The sequence below is a fragment of the Anser anser genome (assembly GCF_964211835.1).
Source record: "Anser anser genome assembly, chromosome: 9".
Lineage (NCBI taxonomy): Eukaryota > Metazoa > Chordata > Aves > Anseriformes > Anatidae > Anser > Anser anser.
In genome coordinates this window covers 4,249,547-4,271,619 of record NC_139729.1, presented here as the reverse complement: position 1 = coordinate 4,271,619, position 22,073 = coordinate 4,249,547, and the positions used below count along the sequence as shown (strand labels likewise).

General features: G+C 42.3%; 1 long non-coding RNA gene across 1 annotated transcript; it reads left to right on the top strand.

Moving 5' to 3' along the window:
• The first annotated feature begins 864 nt into the window (after window positions 1-864).
• Window positions 865-21,759, top strand: LOC310904041. The gene is made up of 3 exons (XR_014587994.1): window positions 865-1,297; window positions 17,689-17,751; window positions 19,106-21,759. It is a non-coding gene; the product is annotated as an uncharacterized lncRNA (long non-coding RNA).
• The last annotated feature ends 314 nt before the right edge of the window (window positions 21,760-22,073 follow it).

The window sequence follows — 22,073 nt, the reverse complement described above, 5'->3', positions numbered from 1 at the left end:
AGAGCTGGGGCCTGAAGCATGTTGATCTTGATGGTGTTATGCACTTTCCACCTGCTCTGCTGGCCATAGCTTCAGCTCAGAGCATCAGTGCTGGCAGTGGTAATGAGTATCCATTTCAAAGAGATTTTGGTTCAGCTGTAGCATAGGAAGTATTGTGAAGTGGTTATTTGTGTTTCTCTGTTCCGTTACGGGGACGAGCAAGAAGCAGCCAATGCTGACCTTGATGCTTTCATTTTGTAGAAGTTTAACATCTGGTCCCTAATCACATGTTCTTTCATGCTGAAAAGAGGTGAAAATACACAGTGTAAAAAGTTTAATGTTGTGGCTACTGTCCAGAGGAGATTTCCTGGGTTGTTTTAGTCCAGGAAACCTCATCATAGGGCTCATTTCACAGGTCCTTGAGCCCCCTCAGTTTTATCTTGTTTTAGAAAAGAAATGTTGTGTATGATACCACACCAGAGAAGTAATCACTGACTTTCTGGAGGCAGTGCCACAGAAGTGCCAATTAGGAATCATGTAGCAAGTGGAGGAGGGACACCTGAAAGTAATTGAGGAAGTGTGCTGCTAACCCCTTTTGCTTCGCAGACATGTAACAGTTTCTTGGGAAGATGGGATAAAAACAGAAGTCTTCCCTGCCCTTCCAGATTGCAAGGGGCTGAGCTGCCGCCCCCCCCCCCCCCCTTTATTTTTGTCTGTGTATGTGTCGATACCTGTGTCCCGCTGGGTGCTGGTGAAGGCCTGGCCCAGCTGGTGCCCGTTGATCAAGGGCTGCCATGCGCCATCAGCCTCACAGGCAGCAGCTGGCTGAGGTGAGGGCGGCCCAGCCCTGGGGGGCAAGGAGCACTCCTCAAGGTGGGCTTTGTGGTGATAAGTGCGGGGTGGTGCTTCTCCTTGTGACTGGAGGAGGGCTGTTTTGTGCAGGTGGTGAGGATTTGTTTGGCCCTTCTGAGGGGAAGGAATGCTGCACTTTGAGTGTTTGGTGCAGCCTCAGGACTGCTGAAAATCTGAGGAAAGGAGACTGAGCAAAAACTCTTCTCAGGCCTGGTTCTGGTGGGCTGCAGTGTTCTAATAAATGGAGGGAGGTGGCAAGGTTGCCCAGTTCAGGCACCTTGTAGAAAGTGCCCTTTGGGATGAAGAGCCTTCAAAATGCTTTGAAGAGTATTGGTGGGGACTAAGGAGGTTCCTGAGTGCAGCCTAACAAAAAAAGAAGTTCAAGATAGATGTAGATGGCCCTATGCCACTCAGGAGAAGCAGCTGTGTGAGGAGAAGCTCATGTGGCACCCTGTGGCTGATGGAGGTGAGCTGGGATGGCTGTGCTGTTGCAGTGGGGTGGGTGAATTCAGGATGAGAGTGGGTGCTGCTCTGGTGAGGTCTGGGGGTGGAGATGGAGTGTGTCTGAGAGTGCTGTCAGCTAAACTGAGCTGTGGAGATGGGCACTGGGGTCCGCCTGTCATGGTGGCAGCAGGGCTTTGAGGGTGTTGTTTTGGACTGGTAACTGTAGGGGTTGAAGTCTGAAGAAAACTAGACTGTGACGTTAAAATTAATTAATATGGAATTAAAAATGCCCCCTAGTTAACAGGCTCTCATGGGGTGGGGGGAAGGAAGTCTGTAGCGAGGGCTCTGCTTGCAGGGGCTTTTGAGGAGCCCCTTTGGAGCAGCAGTACCTGCAGACTGTGGCCCTGTGAAATGGTGGGAGTGGGCCAGGAGTCTGGGGTGCCATGGTGTGGGATTCGGGCCCTGTGGGTGCAGCTCTTGTCGAGCTCCTGTCCTCACTGTGACACGCTGGCATGCTGCTGTGGGCTGCAGGGCACTGGCAGGTCCTGCCCGGCACTGTGGGCTTGCCTTCCTGCTTATAGTCACCTCTTCAGGGATGTGCAGCTGCTCAATTGACTGTCCTACAGGTAAGGAGAGGCTTCAGAGTTGATTGTTCCTCATATGCATGTACTGACTGAAAAGAGAAAAACAGCTGTATGTGTTTCCTTGCTTTTCTTAAGTCCTGTTTAGGCTTATGTGGGGTTCTTGCCTAGTGGCAGTCTTCTCCCAAGTGAACTACAGAAACTCTCTGCCTCTTCCCTTCCTTTGCTTACCGAAATGGCTGCAGCCATGGCTGCTGTGACCTATCAGCCTTTTTGCACAGGTGAGCTCTCATCTCGTCACTTGTCTCATTCCGCCTCTGTAGCCGATCAGGCTCCCTGTTGTTTAATTAGTTGTCTTGTAATTAATAATTTGGGAAAATGCTTTGCTGTGGGTGTTAACTAGCCATTTATCTTTATCGCTTTCATGTAAATAAAGACTTGTTTTGAAGTTTAACGCTTCCCAGTTGCTGGTTTTCATTATTACAGAGCTTGTAAGCTGTACTTAGATTCCTTAAATCATATTAAGAAATTGATGGAGACTCTTTCCTCACTGCAGGCTTCAGACCTTGGTACAGTATACAGGAGCCAGTAATGGCTCCTCATCTTCTTTTATGAATCTTTGCATAAGAGATGCTAAGAGAATGTGTGTGGGGGCTCACAGCTGGTACCCTATTGACTACTCTGACCATTGTGAATGTGTGTCCTGATAATCTATAACTCCTTGCTGAAACAATGAATTAGATATAAATTATTCTCACATATAAACCTTAGATGTTCTTGGCTTAAGCGTACAGACAATATGTAACACATTTCTGTGTAGCTGCTGAATTTATCCTTGTGGGAGGGTAAAATGGGGAAAAAAATGAAAAAGCTAAACATAATTTTAGAGAAGAGGAGCTAACTGTGTAGGCAGATGATGCATTTATAATGGTTTGTGTTTAAAAACCCTCATAACAATTTAGTTAACTGTTTTAATTAGAGAGCAGAAGTACTATTTCAAATGTTCTCACCAGTTCTGTATTAGGTTACTGAAGCAAAATCAAGATTCCTGCTCTTATTTCTTCTCTGACTCACCTGTAAAGTGCTTAGAGGAGAGTGGAGGGCTCCCTAACGCTCTCTGTTAGTGCTTGAAGTTTATCATCAGTTCTGGCACTCTGCTTTCCATGTTAGACAAGTAGACTTGGAGGGTAAAAGGGGGTATCCTGTGATATCCGAATGGTAAATGAGCTCCCTGTACCCACACTGGCTATGAGCATGTGTAGCAGCATACTGCAACCCAAGGCTGCCTTGGGTACTCTGGGAATCAATGAACAAGCTGGGCAGTGAGGAGAGGATAATGTGTCTGATGGAATAGACCATGTTACTGTCTGAAAAGTTAGTTTGAAATATGGTTATTCTTGCATGAATATTAAATATCTCATTATACAAAGCTATTACTGTTTCTAACTCAGCTCTCTAGTTCTTCAGGTAAAGCAGCGTATAGTTAGCATTCATTGAAGTGCAATGTGGCACGCTGGCAGCCTTAAGGATGTACAGAACAGGGGCAGGTACTGTGGCACAAGGGGTTGCTCAGTGGCTGGAGCAGCATGAGATAGGCACATGGGGCACTCTAGCTAATTGATTGAACTTACTCTTAATTTGAAATCTATGCTTAGTAAAAGAAAAATAAAAAATGTACATTAATGTAATAGTATATAGTTTTAACCTGTAGGCAATTCTTACATCACCCCTTGTTGAGTAAAAGATTAACTATCTAAGGCAGTTTAGAGAGGGAGACAGCATCTTCTATGCTGGAGTAAGGCTTTAGGGAACACATGCAATTGGTGCAGGCCACACAAGGTGCAGTGTCTGAGGAGCAGAAATTAAGACGGTTTCATTTATGCATGTAGTGGCAGGACCTTATCAGGCAGTAGAATCAGACTGCATTTCTGAAAGCTAGGGATGGGAGCTGAGGTATGGGCAAGACTCAGTTTGGATTTACAATGGAGGCTAGGTGAAGAGGTGGCAAATATACTTTTTGTATTGATTTCCCTTCTTGTTTTAATGTGAAGCATATTGTATAGTAACAACACTTTCTCCTTTCTGTTAAACTGAGTAGTCTTTGAAGTATGTGCTCCCCCTCCCTGAAGTAGAGTTGAAATCCCTAATTGCTTTCAGATGTACTTGAATTCTAATGCAGCCTTATCTTCCTTCTGGAGGCTTGGCTTTCTTCAGAGTCATTGGCACTTCATCTTGCCCTCAATGCCCCTGTGAGCTGCATGCCTTACCCTGCAGCCTAGTACAGAGCAGCATTATGCCTCAGCACTTGCACCAGCCTGCAGCTATGCCACATCCTAACAGCATCCCTAGCATGAGGCTGTTTCAAAATACATAACCCCTTCTCCCCACAGAGTTGTGGTCATCTGTGCTCATGCAGTGGGGATAGTGCCAGTTTCTCTGTAATTGAGCTTTTGGGGACAGAGGAGTACTTCTGGTCCTAGGAGGAATTTAATGTGATCTTCTACTCTGAAACTAGCCTGCTCTAAGAGAAAGTAAGGAGAAATTTTGCCCTGTGCTTCCAGCAGCATTTTTTTTTTTAATAAAAGCATTTTCCTGAGTGCTGCTGCTGTTTCTAGGCTGCTGTAGGAATTCATGTTGCTGATCTGGCACTCTTGTGTTCTTATCTGCTGCTTCATCATGATTTCACTGTAGTGACTTGTCTTGTCAGAAAGTCAATACAGTGAATTTGGAAAGAGCTACAACTGCTTGAGAACTGGATGCATCAAGCTAAACAGTTGATCTATCAGGTTCACTTGCAATATTTGTTTCAGTAATGGATTACAGTCTGATCCCGGTAAGTGATGGCCTCAGCAGTCTCATAAAGACTAACTCAGTCTGGCTGCGCTCAGGTAGGTGGTGCTACAAAAATCTCTTCAAGCAGTAGAAAATGTTTGTGCTGGAATCCCTGAAGGAAAACCAGAGAGTCAGGCTGCAAAGAGGGGAGATGGAGCCTGTTCCTTGTTCCTGATGTATTCTGTTGCTGTTCATATACTTGACGTGTGGGTAGGGGTAAATTTTTTTTGGTACTTGAATATGCTTAGCAAAGTGTTACCATGGGTGGCCACACATTCCTCCACAGTTTTTGCTGTGTAAAAAAAAAAGTGAAAAGCAGATTGAATATGCAGATTGAAATGACTAAAGGTATTTCCAGTATTGTTCCGAGTTGGGATTCAGCTTTGATTGTGTATTTTATTCTTAAATATATTCAGTGCAAAATGCCTTGTGTTTCAGTATGTGAAACGATAGGCGAGGCATCAGCTGTAATGGGCCATGCAGTGACTCATTAGGCAGTGCATCTATTTCAGTGGGAAGTTCAGTTCTCATGGGAGGCAGAAATGATCAGTAGGTGATGCAACAAAATCAGCTGGTTATTTGATGGGGCTGAAAAATGAACTTTGTCCAAAAATATTCACCCTTCACTGATCTAAGAAGGCCATTCAGTGGTTTGTAACATTGCCAAATTCAGACTAGCTACCTGGGAACATGTGAAACACTTGAAGTGCAGAGATTTGACAGTAACATTTTTGCTGAACTTTTATTTGTTTAAGCAGAGGCTCCTGTTCCCCTTTTGCGACCAGGACTGAGTAGGTGGCCTTTGGCTGAGTTGATCCCCTACTCCCAGCCATGGGCACTGCAGCAGAGGGGCTCTGCCAGTGCTGTCCTGAGGCAAGAACCATTTTAGCTTTTCAAAGCGAGGCCGGTCTCTTGCTGCCTCTGTGACTGGCATAATGGCTACTTGCTGTTCTGATGCTCTTCTGGTGGCTGTGCAATACTGTTATTTTGCTACATCAAATGACTCCAGCTGAACTAAAACTGTTGACTAGTATTCCTGCTCTGTGGTGAGCCATGTCCCTTGCTCTCTCTTGCTGTGTCTATGGTGGTGGCCCTGGGAGTTCAGCAAGGCAGCTTCATAGGACCACAGAGAAGTAGAGTGCTTCTTGTAGGCCCTTGGTGCTGGCTGCTTGCTAAACCTCTTTGACCCAAACCTGTTTGAGGCTGAGATCTCCTTGGCAAAGGGGAGAGGATGAGTTTTCTCTGAACAGCATTATTGGAGTTTCCAGGAAACTCTCAATGTGCTGGTTCAGAGCTGGTGATATCCCTTTCTAGTGTGAAGGTGATGATCAAATATGTTAGCAGAACATTTGGAAAACAAAAAAGCTAATTTAAAAAGCTCTCAGGATTAGCAGATGTTCCTAGGAAAAGCTGTCATGCCCAGGATCAATTTTTCCCTGATACTGTCTCAATGATACTTCTCCAGGAGGCTTTTGGAATTCAAATTTTAGAATAATGAATATTTAAGAGGATAGGTACTATTGTCTGGCATTTTTTCTTTATTTTTAAAAGTCATGTAACTTTAATCTAGTCATGTGCAAATATTAAAATCAGGAATTTTCCTATGGGTAATGAAGTTAAAATACTGCCTAATCCTTTCTGAGAGAAGCACTGCTTTAGGAATTGTGGCTTAGAGCTTTCTAGTACGAGTGTTTTCTAAAAAGGGCAGTATTTCTTCCAGACTGACTTGTTTGCAGGGTTCAAGGCAGCAGTGTGATACGCTCTACACCCCCCTAGGTCTAGCATTATAAATAGCCAAAATTATTGAGGTTGTTTTGGAGGAGAGTAGGGGAAAGGTAAAGGTGAGGCTGTGGAACACGGTTGTGGGATAAGGCTGCTCCAGGCTGACTGAGAGGTACTTCTGTTGCTCATTAGGCTGCCGTAGATGTTAAGACCAAACTTCTGTGAAATCAAATGCTCTTTAATACACCTTGGGTGCCAGATACAGGAACATGTCATCTTTTAAGTATTGGCAGCCATCTGCTCAGTTCATGCGCTGTATGGCATGTTGTCCTCACTGAAAGCGTTTGGTGATGGAGAGCAAACAAGTCACCCAGTCAGATAAGTAGATCAGCTTGAAGAGGGAAGCCCAGTACAGAACCATGGCAGCACATTCCAGCCAGCCACGTCTGTGTAAAATGCACCCTTGCTGGTGTGTGGGGCGCCTGCTGGGACTCCAGGTGCTGAATCAGCAGTGCAGATGCGTGGCCATCTTTTGTCTTCTCTGATTATAACTCTCATTATGATCACGCATTGGTATACGGGAGAGGGTGCAATAAACTTGTACAACTTGTTTTCTACTTATTATCAAGCTCTCCTAATTGCAAATAACACGAACTGTTAGTAATCTATTCAATGTACGCTTAATCAAATCTAGCGTATGTTTCAGAACTGGGCCGCAGCTCAAATCCAAATGCATTATTTAGATGTATTTTAACACCAATACTGCACTAGAAACAGACTGTGGCCCTTCAAGATATTTGCTGCTTGGCATTAGTGGACTACTGACAGGAGAATGGCTGATTTGCAAGGGAACTTGAGAAATAAGCAGGGAGAAGTAAAGTTAATTTGTGACTAATGGCTTGTTAGAAGAACTTTATAACATATCTTGGAGAAATGGGGTGAAGCAGGTAAGTTACACTGATGCAGAGACCAGCAATGGTGTTTCTGAGACACGCAGAGCTGTTCAGGGTTGAAGGTGTTAGAGCAGGGTTTCTTATAGGGTTCCTTGAATCTGATTGCCCTCTTGTTCCTGCACTCTTCTCTGGCAGAAAAGCGATGTGTGAAATCCTGCCTTGGGGAGGGCAGGGACCCTCATCCTGCAGTGAGGACTGCAGGGGTATCAAGATCTTGCTCTGAAGCTTTCCTCTGCCAGCTGAAAAGCCATGATGTTGGTAAGCTGAGGAGTTAGTGCCACTCATGTGTTACTGGTGTTACTCCAGTGAGCTCGGCAGAGGTACATATGGAAAGAAATGGGCTATGTGGGCCTGATGCGGTGACGTGAGGCTTTCAGCAGTCGGGTTGATGTGTAGTCTCATCACGACACTTCTGAACTTCTGTGGTGGTTTACACCCACATCATTGTGGCTTCCCAGGGAATGCAGAAATGTACAGGGTGGGGTGTGTGGACCTGCATGTGGTGGCACCCAAGTCACCTCTGAAGCCACAGCCAGTAGCCTCTGCTGTAAGCCTGCATTTCCCATGGATCAGCAGCTATTCCTCTTCCCTGCTCACACCTGGCTGGGGCTCCCTGCCTGGCTAGCTGTGTTGGTGTGACTGTTTTGATGTTGTGCTCTGAACTGTATCAGAGAGCTGGGGGCTGGGTTAAAAATAATCTGTTTTCAGCTGAGGTCCTGTCACAAGTCTGGTGAGTATCAGTCACATGGCTGGCAGACAGGGACCTGCCTCGCAGAGGTGTGGGTGTAGGGAGGAAGAGACATGAGCTCCCGGGAGGCAGAGGGGGCAGCTTGTCAAGCAGGCTGGATGCTGAAATCCCGCACTGTAAAACGAGATGTTAGGGTGCTGCATGTGTTCTAGCAGGGGCTGTGGAAGGGCTGTGCTCAGGGCCCCAGCACCAGGCGTGCAGTGTAGGTGATGGAGCACTTAAAAGAGGACGATGGCTGGCCTTGAAATAGAGCTGTGCTTTGCACTTGTGAAGATGTGAAACCTGTCCAGAGTGGGTGGGAAGGGCTGAGCAAGACAGATGGTGCTCCAGCAGGCTGGGCAGGGAGGTGCAGCCAGCGCAGGCTGTTAGAGCCTCCACGGGAGGAGCAGGAGATGCAGGTTGATTCCTTTCCTAGCTGGAGTTCTTCCTAGCCATCAGTCTAAAGTAAACTTAATAAAGGGGACTCTCAGCCTCTGATATCTCATTTCTACTACTTAAAACTAGGACAAGGCTCAAAAAAGGATGTGTTAATTGTGGCACTGGGGAAGGGTGAACAAGAAAGACCTTGGCTTTGTAGCCTAGTAATTAGAGCATGGAGACTGGTCCCTGCTTCAAGGACTCCGTTTGGTAGTGGTTAAAATGTAATCATCCCACAAGTGAAGCAGCCACATCTTTTGGATTTTTTTTTGCACACCTTCTTGCCTCAGCATCTGTAGCACTGCTCTGAGTTTGCTAGTGTTCTGCAGCTTGTAAGTAGCTAGTGGGATGTGGGGGGGGCTGGTAAGGCAGTCTAATAAACAACAGACTTTTCTCTGTTAATGGTTGCAATTGGGAAGACATGTATAACTGGGCTTCAAATTGAGCCAAAGGCAAGAACAATCGGGTACCCGATCTTTTTTTGAGGTTTTTGTGGGCACAATCACATAGCTAAACATCTAGGTGAAGCAGTTGTAAAACAACAGTACAAAAAGAAAAGACAACATTTAAGATGGAATTTTTAATATTTGACTAGCAAATAATGTGTGGTTGTCATCTACTTACTGTGTGAAGGCAGTAACTGTGTTACTGAAAACAGATGAGAGAACTCTCCGGATGTTGTGTTTGGAAATATCTTAAATTTTCCTTTAAGTGCAGAAATTAGTGGGATTTCAGTCTTCCTGGGTTTTGACCTTTTGAGTTATTTTTGGTTGCTTTTGTTTGTTCATATTTTAAAAATGCAATGTTAAAACCCAAATGCAAACTTCAGCTCTGTTCACAGGCACACGTAAGAGAAATAATGGCTGTTATCCAGAATCATTTTGCATGTGTCTACACCGTGCATTGCTTGACGAGGTAGGTCCCAGAAACAGCATAACTGCATTAACATTGTGCTCTGCCTCTGCAAGCATACCCTCCTCCTCAGCAGAGCTAATTAGCCTAAATAGGAGGCTGCAGTAATGTGTTTACACTGTTTCCAGGGCTGGGAGGTCTGACTGTACTTTGCAATATAAACCTAGCCATCTTTTCCTTCAGTTTCTTCCCTTTAAAATAGATTTTCTCATCTGTGGTGCCATGTACTTGTTATTACCAATATTTTTTCACTATCTCCAGTTGACAATTTTTAATACAAGCTGGAGAGGATGTCTGTAGGTAATGTCAGTAGAAACAATGTTGGTCTTAGAAGTCTCTAAAGTTCTGTGTATTGGTGCTGTGTGACTACTCATCCTTGCTTCTAGAGCTTGCATTTCTGTACAGTTAAAATAGCTGTACTTAAGCTTAATTTTTCAAGCTTTTCGGTTCTGGTAAGATCACAAGATGCTGTGGCTTGTGTGGTGTTTTTTTTTTTCCTCTGAAGAGACCAGGATGATACTGCATTGAAGTCCTATCATAGCTGATTTGAGCCTTACCTGTAGGACATTTTCCTCTGAAAACTCTTCTGTATTTTTGTGGAAACCATGCAAGTGTTTTGTGAACTGGATGAGAAACATTTCCATACTGTGGAATAGTAATCTGATAGAATCTGTAGGTGCATGATGTTTGTCCATATTACTTGTGATTCAACTTGTTGTTCCCATGCTGTCTGTAACTAGGAATATTCACTTGTGGAATCACTTGTTTTTCTCCACACTGAGCATTGCAGCTTACCCAGAGTTTATATTTTAAGGAAGCAATTCATGATTCTCGTTAAGATAAGCCTGTTGCTGTTTGCTTTTTGTGGAAGTTAGTCTTGGTTGTCAATCCATTGCTATATCTTTGGTCTGTTTGTCTTGGCTTAGTTTATTTCTATTCAGATCCAGATCCTATAGTGCAGCTCAGTTGCAGTCACCACCTCTGCAGTCACCACCTCTGGTGACTGTTGCAGTCACCACTTCTCAGTCACCACTGACCCAAAGGCACAAAACCAGGAGGCATTGCAGGACTCTGACACAGTAAGATCTTGGAGCATATAGTGGGGTGGTTTCTGGAGTATGTTGCCGAGCGTGAGGTGTGAGATTGTGGGGATTTGGGCCTGCATGGGGCTTGTGAAAGTAACTACAGGCTGAGGTTATTCGCTGGCATCAGCAAGTAAGATGCTGATTACTGCAGATATTGACTCTGGCGAGAATCCATCCTTACAGTTGATATCCTTGTCTTTAGTGTCAAAGAAACCATACGGCAGTGTCTGCAAAAATTGTCCCAGTTAAATCTCTCTGCAATGTGAAATACTGAATATTAAAGTATTCAGGGCTGTGAACCTGTTGCTCCTCTGGAATCCTAAATCAGCTTGGAAGGATTTGAGTATCTGGTGTTGAAATCTATTGGAGACTATTGATACTGGAGACTTAACTTAACTGTCCATTGTTCTCCACTTCCCCACTTCGTGTCTGTGTTCCTCCAGACAGCTTGAAAACTGGTCTGTCTCAGGGATCTTCGGCTGCCTGTTCTGGTTTCATGCATGTTGACTCAATTTCTCTTGTGCCTACTTAAGGAGACATAACTTGCATTGCTGTTTCTGTTGTTGCTGGATTTAAGCCAACACCTGACTGTCCCTGCAGTGCTTCTCCCTGGCTTATGGCTGTCCCTCTGATCTACAGACTTGGCTGACACGTTGCTCCCTGATAAGGCAGTAGTTACTGATGGTCGTCTCCCAGTAGAGGTCTGTTATCTTTGCTGGCTATTTTTCATTGACAACAGTTTCCTTCCTTGATTCCAAAACTCGTTACTATCTTTTAGTTTGAATGTTCTTGTGAGGCTGATATTTGATTTATTCTTTCAATTTACATGAAACTGTGGTAGCTTCAATTAACAGGCATCCATCTGTGCTCCTGGCATGCTGGTGGTAATTAAAATTAAGTACCTCTATGTTGTTCAAAGCAATATATAGAATGAAATTTCTCAAATGCTTCTTGAAATGTCTAGGTGTAGGGGCTGCCTCTCCTGCCAGCTTCCCTCAGTTTGTAGTGTTAGAATAGAATCATTGCTGTGAATTAAGCATGTATTTTAACAGCTTTGCCTGCTGCTTTTCTTCAAAGCTTAGCAGTGTTTTTTACAGCTACATACAGGAGTTCACATTCTCTGCCCAAGGCTGGGAAGTAGTCCACCAGCTCCTGTGAATTGACAAGGTGCTGGGAAAGCAAAATATAAATTGAAAGCATGACTGCAAAAATTCAGTGCTAGTCAGTCCTACTAGCTGTGCTGAAAGCATTGCTGGAGGCCTACCAAAGAGGGCAGTGTCTGGAGCTTGTGGGTTCCTGCTTGCACCACAACCTCAGTACTAGTGATGCACAGCTGTGTGCTTCATTTAGCCTGCTGACCCAAGTGTGGAAATGACTAACCTACAAAACAGTTATTTTTCTCCTGTTCTGTCTCAAGTTCTAACAGTTTTCATGGTCAGTCCTTAGAGGTTAGTCTTCTCTAGAGTTGTATTGGTATGCTTTCTTATTCAGGAACAGGAGTCTTAACCAAATTTAATGATTGGTTTGCTTGGTACAGCTTATATGTGTTGTTGCTATTTGGTTTTGTCTTCAGGAAAGACAATCAGAAAAGGGAAGAAATACATTGATTAAAGTGGACTTAATCTTTGTGTGTGCCTATATAGTCTATTAAAGGATTTCCCAGACCTCTGGATATCACAATGAACTAGTAGTACCTGATTTCTCACCTGACTGTTTCTTACATGTCAGTCATGACCGCTTTGGAAGCGTTTACTGAAGCTTTTTCAGAAGAGTTGAAAGCCATTTACAAAAGTTAAGCTTTTTAACAGGCATGTAAAGTCAGAATGTGTGCCTGCTGTACAGGTCAGTAGGGGCTGAGACTGCAGGGACCTGGTAGCAAGGCTGCTAACCACGTGCACCAGAACCAAGTGTTGCCTACTTATACAGGCACACATCATGGGGTCTCTTTTTAGATGCTCAAAGTTCACTGAAGATGAACACGTGCTCATTTTTGCTGTATAAAAATCAAATGCAGATCTATGACAATAGTTCAGTATCCAAATAATAGGTTGGATAGTACTACTGTATGTGCAGTTGCACTGCTCTGTAAGAATAAAAGGATAAACCTGCTTTTTTAGTACTGAAAAGTGACCGTTACCACTGCTCATGAAGTACTATGTCACGAACATAACTGTGAAAAGGAAATGCTTTTCATCGGTTTACATTTCCTTTCTTCTTGCTATCACTCCAAAAGCCAGAAAGTACTTTTCAAAAACTATTATTAAATTAAAAAAAAACATAAAGCTTCTCTGCCAACTTGCTCTATCAATTTTAACTCATTTTACTGAGACTTCCTACCTTTGTACCCGGAGTCCTCTTAATAATTCTTGATAATGAAAGTGTGGGAAGATGATGGGGGTTGTTAGCATGGTGTAGTGTGATTACCTCACATCAGATGTCTGCTGCACAGATCTTTAGGTGTGTTTCAAATTAAGTACCATCTCAGGTGCAACTTCAGCTGTCTTTAGTAGAGGACAGGCTATGGTATGAAAGGTGAGAGGGGTAACTTCAGGACACTGGGAACCTGTATGTAAAACGTGAGCCTTGGCCCTCAGACTGGCTCAGTTCACTGGAGAACTGTGTAACCAGCTTGTATTGGGACACCTGAGACACCACAAAATAAGTCTGATATCAAATTGTGGATTTCTTTAAAGTGCACAGACCTTTGCACTTGTGAATTACTGCTAAGTGTGAAGGGAGTTATGGTGACAAGCTGGTTGCAAGCACTGGGCTTTCTTGTACTGCAGGCTACTCAGATTTATTTCTGAGATTTTCAGCTATTAGTTTTGCCTGGTCTTTAGTACATGTAATACGACAGTATCTCATAAGCCAGGTGCCCTCCATGTTATTCGCACCAAAGCTTGCCTTTGACAGTCTTGGAGCAATGCACTGGCTACAACTTGCATCTGTTAGCACTTCTGCTATCAGTGAAAGATTTTGGGGAGCAACAAAGGATGAGTCTGACGGGGAAAAATACATTAAACACAAGAGATGAGCATGTTTTGAAGCTCTTCTTGATTTGATATGATTATTTATCATCATGAAAACATGGTTCTGCTTAAGGATATCAACAGAAATAGGTTTTTAACAAACTGTACCTTGCAATAATTTAGGGACAAATATTTAAAACTTTTACCTTTGATAGCGTGTCAAAAGAAGGATAGTAATACAATCTTAAATTCATTTTTTTTTTCCAGTTACATTTAAAAATCAGTATGCTTTTGACTTGAAGATCTGGTATCTTTAGTGTATTGATATTCATATTTTAAAGTATAGATTGGTTAATACTTGCCTAGCAGTACTGGTAGGTCTGTGGCATCCTGCAGTCATTCAGATCTGAGATACAAAACTTATAGGTTGAAATGATGTATTCTTATGGAAAGGGTGATGTAATTGGGATAAGTAGGAAAGCTTTTCAGGCACAAGGTCCCTACGTTAGGCTTGACAAAATTAGAGCGAACTTGAAGCTAAGGACATCAGCTATTGCTTTTAGCATAACCTCACTGTATCAGTCAGCTGAATAACTTCATGGAAGCGTATGGGTAATTGTAGGTGTGTAAAAGTGTTGTTGTTTCCACTTACCCCCCCAGTAAAACTACTCATGTGGCTACTTAAAGAGCTGTGAATAAGATAGGAAGGATTTCTGGAAAAAACTTGCAGGTAAATGGGTTTTCAGCTTTTTTTTTTTGACCATAGGCTGCTTCAGTGATGAGGCTGTTCCAGGATAGTTCAACAAAAATAACTTGTTGGCTGAAACTGGGATTCCCTGTGAAATGTTCTGTGTTTAATTTTCCATGGCTCAGAGGTGTCTTGAGGAGACCTCTAAATTTTTTTACCTTCTGGGAAAATTGCTTTGCAGCCAAATCTGAGCCTCTAATAACAGCAGGATAAGTGTTGTGAGCAATAATCCCACATTAAATTGTCAGTCATTGTCTTTGTTAACAATGATTAAGCTGTGGAGTTGTTGGAAAATGGGGCTGATTCCAGAGGGGGAAGCACTTAGTTATAAAATAGGATGTATGGTGGGTGTAATGCTTGGGGTCTGACCTGTTAATTCCCCTCAGAAGAGGAGAGTTTGGGGATGGAAATTAATTGTTTAAGCATATATTTGGATGCCCTGCTCATTAGCAGGAGTTTCTGCCTTTGCAGCTCTTTCCCCACTACTCCTGTGAACCTTTTTTCTTCTAAGTACAGTCAAACTCAAAGGCTGTTAACACCGCGGCTGGAATCAGTTCTTTTAAAAACCTGCTGCCCTATATTGATTTATGCTAGACAAAAATCGAAGTTGGAACAGTACCTGGTTCTGTTTCCTGTGTGAGCCCATTTAAAGGCAGGGAAAGAAAAGAAAAAATGCATGCGTACCTAACCAATGTCAGCTAAAAATAAATTGCAAACTTTCAAATGCTTGTTCCTGGTTAAACACAGTAGCCTGATACCTGTGTTGCAATAACAATTATTAATTCAAACAGTTGATGGCATAGATGAAATAGGTCTGATACTTGAATATTCCCTTGAATATTCAAATCCTATATTTCAGGGTATGTAGCTGATTGAAGCTATATCCTTAAATTTTTTTTCCACTTAGAGAGACTAGGTCTAGATTTGTAAAATATAACCCTTAGCAAAAAGTTACTCACCCAGTGTTAGTGGTGTCACAGGGGAATTGCTGTATCTGAACTTGTGTTTTGCGTCTGTGCGTTTTATTCTGTGGAAATATATACAAGAGAGGCAGACTAGAAGGACAGGTGGAGGGAAGATGGGTAAGGAAAATGAAGCAGAGTGTAAGCAACATCAGCAAAGGGAAGAGGCTGAGGGCTGCAGAGTTAATAAAAGGGGAATTGCTGACTGACCAGGAAGTCTTGTGAAGAGCAGACCTTTACTCCACATGTACAGGTGTAATTTGCAGAGCCCTGACTTTCTACTCTATTCCTCTCCTCTCTCTCAGTGAAGACTGCTCACAGCACTGTTAAGCTTTAATTCTTTGCTTTCTGACTTGTTCTGGATCACTTTGAGGATCACTTTGATCTACAGTGTTCCTTTTCACTAAAACAAAGTTATTCAGATAAGGCCAGTGTGTTATTTTTTTGACTCTGTCAATAAATTATTGATGTTGCACCTAAAAATATGTTTTAAAAAGCAAGAGCTGCAAATGCTCCTTATGATATGAAAAGGCATTTCTAGGTTTATTGAAACAAAATAATGGATATGAAATATTCCTGAGACTATTAAAAACCTTGGATGTGCTTTATTGCAGACCACAGGGACAGTGTTAGCACTATTTTATCATTATTTCAGTCTTACGTGGGACGGAGAATGCAATGTAGGAAAACTGGCATGTTCATGTTGCTAATAGCCTCTGTCCATTCCTGTTGCTAATAGCCTCTTGTGTGTTACTGTCTCAACACAGGTCAGATCTCTCTCACTTCTACCTCCCTGCAATGCTATGGAGAGTGTTCCCCACCTCCAAGACCACCTTGTATACCTTGTATCTGAGGGCAGGAGAACATGGCAGTCTGTCTCCTGTGGCTTGGAAAGCGTTGTGGAGCTGAAAAGGAGTGGAGGCAAATCACGTGCTGTCAGGAACGGAGGCCTTAGTACCACTGCTACAGGCCCTGGAGTTAAGGGAGGAGGGGGAAGAGAGGCTTCTAAAAGGCATCTCTGGGTACTTAATAACCCAGCATCAGACACTTGCTTTCCCACTTGTGTTCCTCTTCATTCTGGTCTTTTTTTAACTGAATGGAGGACATGTTTCTTTGCTTTGTCTAATTAAACTAGGTAGTTGCATTAAAATAGGCAAAAGTTATTGCTCACAGTAACAGGGCCTAGGCACTAAACACAGCTCAACATTCTTTTTTTTAAAAAAAAAAAGAGCACACACCCACCCCTCTTCAATCACAGAAAGTGAGCTGAATTTGCAAAATATGTTACCTTTTATTCATTCCTGCACCCTCTGAGATTGCTCCCAAATCAATTCACTTTGAAGAACAATGGAATTATTGTCTCCAGGCTGGCAGCAGTCATTTGTACAGCTTGGCTCAATGAATATTTTTGTCAGAATGTTTTTGCGTTGCCAGTCTTCTATGCGAACCCTCACCCTCAGCTTGGAGCTAATTAGTAATGCATAACAGGGGATGTGCTGCTTTTCTTTGCCTCTCCCCAGAAGAATAACTTGCCCTGCTAACAGATAACTCTTGGCAGTATGTGAAGAACTGGCCACAGAGTGTTTTTCTTTGTTGTAGTAAAAACACAGCTAGGAGGGGTGGGTAACTTTCTGGCGGTTCTCTTGGTATCATTTACATGTACAACATCCAATGTAGCACTGAAAACAGTTATTTGACTGCTCATGCTCCTGGAAATGTGCTGTTCTTACTCTGCTTTTTACTGTATATTTTGTCAAAATTGAATATACTTATATGTCTGCTAGAAAACCAATGATTCACGAGACCACGCTGTCCTGCTTACCCTGTGTTAGTTTATTATCTGAAGTTCCTGCTCTTTGCTTTCCTTCCTTTGTCCTCCACCCATTCCCCTTTACCTTTGCAAATTCTTTTGTGGCGGCTGCTGCTGTCTGAGCCCTTTAGTTGAGATTTGAGTAAAGCTATGTGGTGGTCTCCTTTGGGCTTTGTCTCTCAAAGGTATAAGGTAAACCAGGTATGTTTATAAAAAGATTAATTCCTGTTTTATGGCTAAGAATGGCTCAATTCAAAATCTAACTTACAACATAGTCTGGGGGAAGCATTTAATTACACACCAAGGAGAAGGGGATGAAGAGGGAAGCAGTATCAGGCTCAAACAACACAAAGAAATATATGCTTGGAAAAGCCACCAGAGCTGAAGCAGGCAATACAAACACTTATTAAAAATTGCGTATATCTTTTTTCTTTCTCTCTCGAAGGAAGAGAGCTGCTGTGCATTAATGCTGCTCTGAACAAAGCCCTTTCATCTTCTGGGGATGATTTTGTATTCAGTGGTATTAAAAGAATTCTAATTCAAATTAGCATTAAGGCTATCTGAATTCACCTAAAAATATGTCTGTCTCTAATTTCTGATAACTTGTTCTCCACATAGTACTTTTCATCACTGCGCATTGTGTTATGTCATAAACTGTATTCTTTTATTCACAGGGGGTCTGGCTGCCATCTCACACCAGAGTAATTCAGCAAAGTTACTTTTGATTTTAAGTCAGTGTAAGTGAGAAGTTTGCTTCCTTTATTAAAACTTCCAGCTTATGGTGTTAATTATTGGTGATATAAATTTAGCAGTAAACCTGAGTATTAACTCCTACATTTGCTGTAGAACTTCTGTCTCCTTGGCTGTCAGAGTTCATCTTGAATTTGATTTGAAACATGGTGCCTGCTTGAATGAAAAGTGGGATAAGTTCTGCAATGCAAATATCTTAACCTGGGTGAAACACTGTGTAAAAGTTGTAGGGGGTTCATGGCTGGTTATGATCCCAAATACATATAATTAGCGGGTTGATAGACAAGATCTGTGTTACCCTGTGTTTTTAGCATACAGGTAAGCTTACCATATGGACAATCCTCATCTCTTTTCATGGATGAAGACCTTCTATTAACTTGACTACAACTTCCATTTAGTGTTTACCAAATCAAGTCTTTTTCTAACGCTTATGAAACAAAATCTTACTGAAATAACTGCTTACACACAACAAAAGATGATTATGCAGCTACACTAGAAAATACTTCCCTGAAAGCATTTTTTTAGATTTGCCTTTGTAAATTCATCTTTCTCTAGGGGCAGCTGAAAGGCAGTGTCAAAATGCATGAGTTGGTTTCAAATCTGATCTTGCAGGATCCAAATTCAGCTAAACTTGGTCACAAATTTATCAAAAACAATTAAAAATTAATAACTGTGGAATTAAGAGAAGGTGTGAACATTGAGAATGACAGCGTGATGCTTTTGTCACCAATTAAAAATTAATATTGGCCTAAATTTTTCTTTTCCTCAAGAACTATGTAACGTACATTGCGTTTATGGTGAAAACTATTATTCTAAAAAAACACTATAAAGGTTGTTGTGTGGCTTCTGAGAAGGCTGAACGTAAATCAGCATGTGCTCAATACTTCAACTCTAAGGATCATGTTTAAGCAATTAGAAAGGCTTGAAGTCTTATCTGTGCCTTCAGGGCCTGGGATGACTGGAGCAGTGCAGGGCTGTCTGGGCAACTGGTCAGTGGTGGTCTTTGGAATTATGTTTTTGGGCAGAAACTGGGTGGCTTCAGCCCAGGCTCTGCAAATAAGGCCGTGTGTAGAAACCTGTAATGATTCTGATGAACAGGCTGGTGATCAGCCACCAGGAATTTTGTCTAACCTGCAGATGACCTCTCTCTGGCAAAATATAGCACAGCATTTATGGTTTGCACCTATTACATTCTATCCAAAGGCGTGAGCATATTTTGCAGTAGTTCTATATATTAATTTCTGTCTGCTAGTAAATGTATTTCATGGAAGAATACAGTCACAAGAAAAAATGTTTTGAGTTAGATACAGAAGCCAATTCTTCTGATTTGTTTCTTTTTAGATTTCTGAGCATTACACAGAATTGATAGTCAAGCTTAACTCCTCTCCAGTGAGTGTCCAGTCATGTGAGACATTGTGCTGTCAGTGGCCTTGTTACCATCAATATCAGCGTTTTTGGGAGGATATTGAGAAGTTTCAGGAAACATGCAGCATCTTGCAAGGCTGTATGTTTTTAAGGAATAATAATGCAAAACTATTCCAGGAGCTTTCAGGCATAGCTATTAAACCATTTATTGTTCTTCCACTCCGCATGAACTGTGGCAATGGCATCATGTGAGTAATTGTGGCAACAGGTCTGTGCCTTTCTCTGTGGAAAAGCCAGTTGTAAACTCTGAAGGACTATCAGGAGTACGTCTTTACTGTTGTCCAAGGCATGTGAAGACTCAGTGGAACTGTACTGCTGCTGTTGCCCTTCTGAAAGCAGTCACACTTCGAGAGCATGGACCAAGCTACTCTGTGTACATTTGGGATCTTGCTTGAGCAGATCCTGAAGGATGCCCACAATCTGCAGTCTTACTGTTGTGGATAACTACCTGGATTAAAGCTAGTTGGAGTATTTTTTGATATATTGCAGATGAACTGTATACATATGTTTACCCTGAAAAAGAGGAACACAAACAGCATGCAGGATTGTCCCTATTGTACTAGGTTTTCCCATGGCAATAAGCTGATTCCAAAGGAAGAGCTACACCTTGTTCATTTGCCTCAAACCGATAAAGTTTTCCAATGGCTTAGTAGGATACCTTAGAGCCTAGACATCAACTTTCAGCATCTTGAAGATGAATACATGCTTGTGTACCACAGAAACAGTTCAGGAGGCTGTCTGACATGCTCTCCTTTCTGTCCTGGGATACCTATGTAGTAGGTGTAAGTTCCTCACACTGGTTAATGTCAGTGAACTAGATTCACTTTAGGTAACAACTAACAAGTGAGAGGCTGGTGTATGCCTGAACTTGTCAGTAATATAAACAAGCTTCCTTTAGTATTTCCTTCATTACTTTTTTGAGGGTCTAACTGCAATTTCCATTTATTTTCAATGAAGTGTTCAAGTGTGTGAAACTGGCAATATGCAGAGTTCCCCGCACAATGCCATAGCATGTTTAAAAAAAAAAAAACTGCTGTGTGCTCAGCAACTGGGGGAGTGGAGGGGAGAGTGACACTGAAATAGCAATTAGCAATTTAGTCAAATGTTCAGAGCAAATAAACTTGTGCCTTTTTCCTGTCTTTTTGAAGTTTCTGTGAGCATGTTGCAGAGCTGGAACATAAAGTTCGACATGGCTCTAATTAGCGACTGGGAAAAGAAGGTGGATTGAGTCAGCTGGAAAAATGTGCCTTCAAGGATTCAGCTCTGTTGGTCTTGGATCTGATTTCAAATTGACTTGCAAAACAGCCCTTCAAACTTAGATACTCCTTCAGAAGGATTGCTGTCAAAACAGTAGAAAAAATAGTCATATATCTAACCCTGTAGTGCATGCAAAAAGCAGCTCTAGGAGCAGCATGGCTGACTGCTGTAAATGATGTGCCATAGGCATCCAACTGTGTAGCTTATAAGGCTTCTTCCTCTGGAAATACCCAAGTATCCCTTTATGTTTGAGGCATTATCCAAACTCAAATGTACAATATTTTCTTGGGAATTGAACTGCATTTAAAATGTTCTAGTGGCTTTATCAGACAGTCTGGAAGAAATGCAGTTGGCTGGAATATACATCTGAAAATACAAGAACAATCTCGCCTTTTCTATGCAGGGTTATGTGGGACAGATATGAGAGAGAGAATACTTGTCCACAGAAAATAGTGACATTTCCATTGTGTAACCTCCCAAGCTGTTCTACGTAATTTCATCTGGCTGTTCCAGTAACAAATCCTACCATTTCAGATATATCCATACTTTTGAGATGATTGAAGCTTTGGAGAGTTTGCAACCTAGTGCTGTTTTGCGCTTAACTTTTGCAAATATGTATTTACTTGCTTAGTAGCTTACACTTGAGAAGAGTCTGTAGGATTTTGAGAGTTGAGGAGTTCAGTAGACCTTGATGATGCAGTGAGCTACTGAGAAATGGAATTTCAGTATGAAAGCCAAATTAAAAGTAAAAACAAACAAACAAACAAAAAACCAAAAAAAAACAAACACAAATATCCTGCTTAGATCAAACAAACTTTGTGCATCTATCTTTCAAGAAAAGGGGAAAGAAGCAAATGCTTATTTTGTTGGCAAACCTATTTTTTTTTTAACCCGAAGCCAAGCAGATTTTTGTTTTACTTCACTATTTTCCTCCTCGTTATAACTGATCTTCAGAAACATAATTTCAGGCAACTTAAATGTTCACACTTTGAAAATGTAGAAACAAAATACCTTGGTATTTCCCATGAGAATAATTTAGTGCGAAAATGTTAAAGTGGAGTATTTCAACCTTTTCAAGGATCCCCATCTACGCTTTCGTTCAAAGCCTGTTTGCTGGACTTGATGTGGGTTTGTGACCAGTTTTTTTTCCCTCCGAGCTCCAGTTCTGAGCTTGAAAACAGCAAGCCACGACACAGGATTTGATCTCAATCTATCTGACTGTAGGCATATCACGTGCTCTCTGTCTCCAGTGCTCAAGAGGGGAACACCGCAGACTCATGTACTTGGTTATTCTGTTGTGTAACAAGGCATGCTCAGGGCTTGGACAAAAGCAGACCTTGTGGATTAGGTCTGCAGGGTTTCATGAAACTGCACGTAGCAGTTGGAAGCAGCAGAGCTGGAGGAGCAGTCTGATGCTGTGAAACAGAGCCACCATTCAGAGCAGTTCTGCATCTGTGCCGTGTAGGCTGTAAATGGCTATTGCCAAGCCTGGTCATCTCCAAGAATATATGTATGTACATGGCAACAAATTAGAGCAGCAGTGCAAGTAGCCTGGTGCTCCTGGCTTGGTTCGCTCTAAAGAAATGACCAACCCTCAGTCCAAATCCCTTTTGGCTGCAAAGAAGCA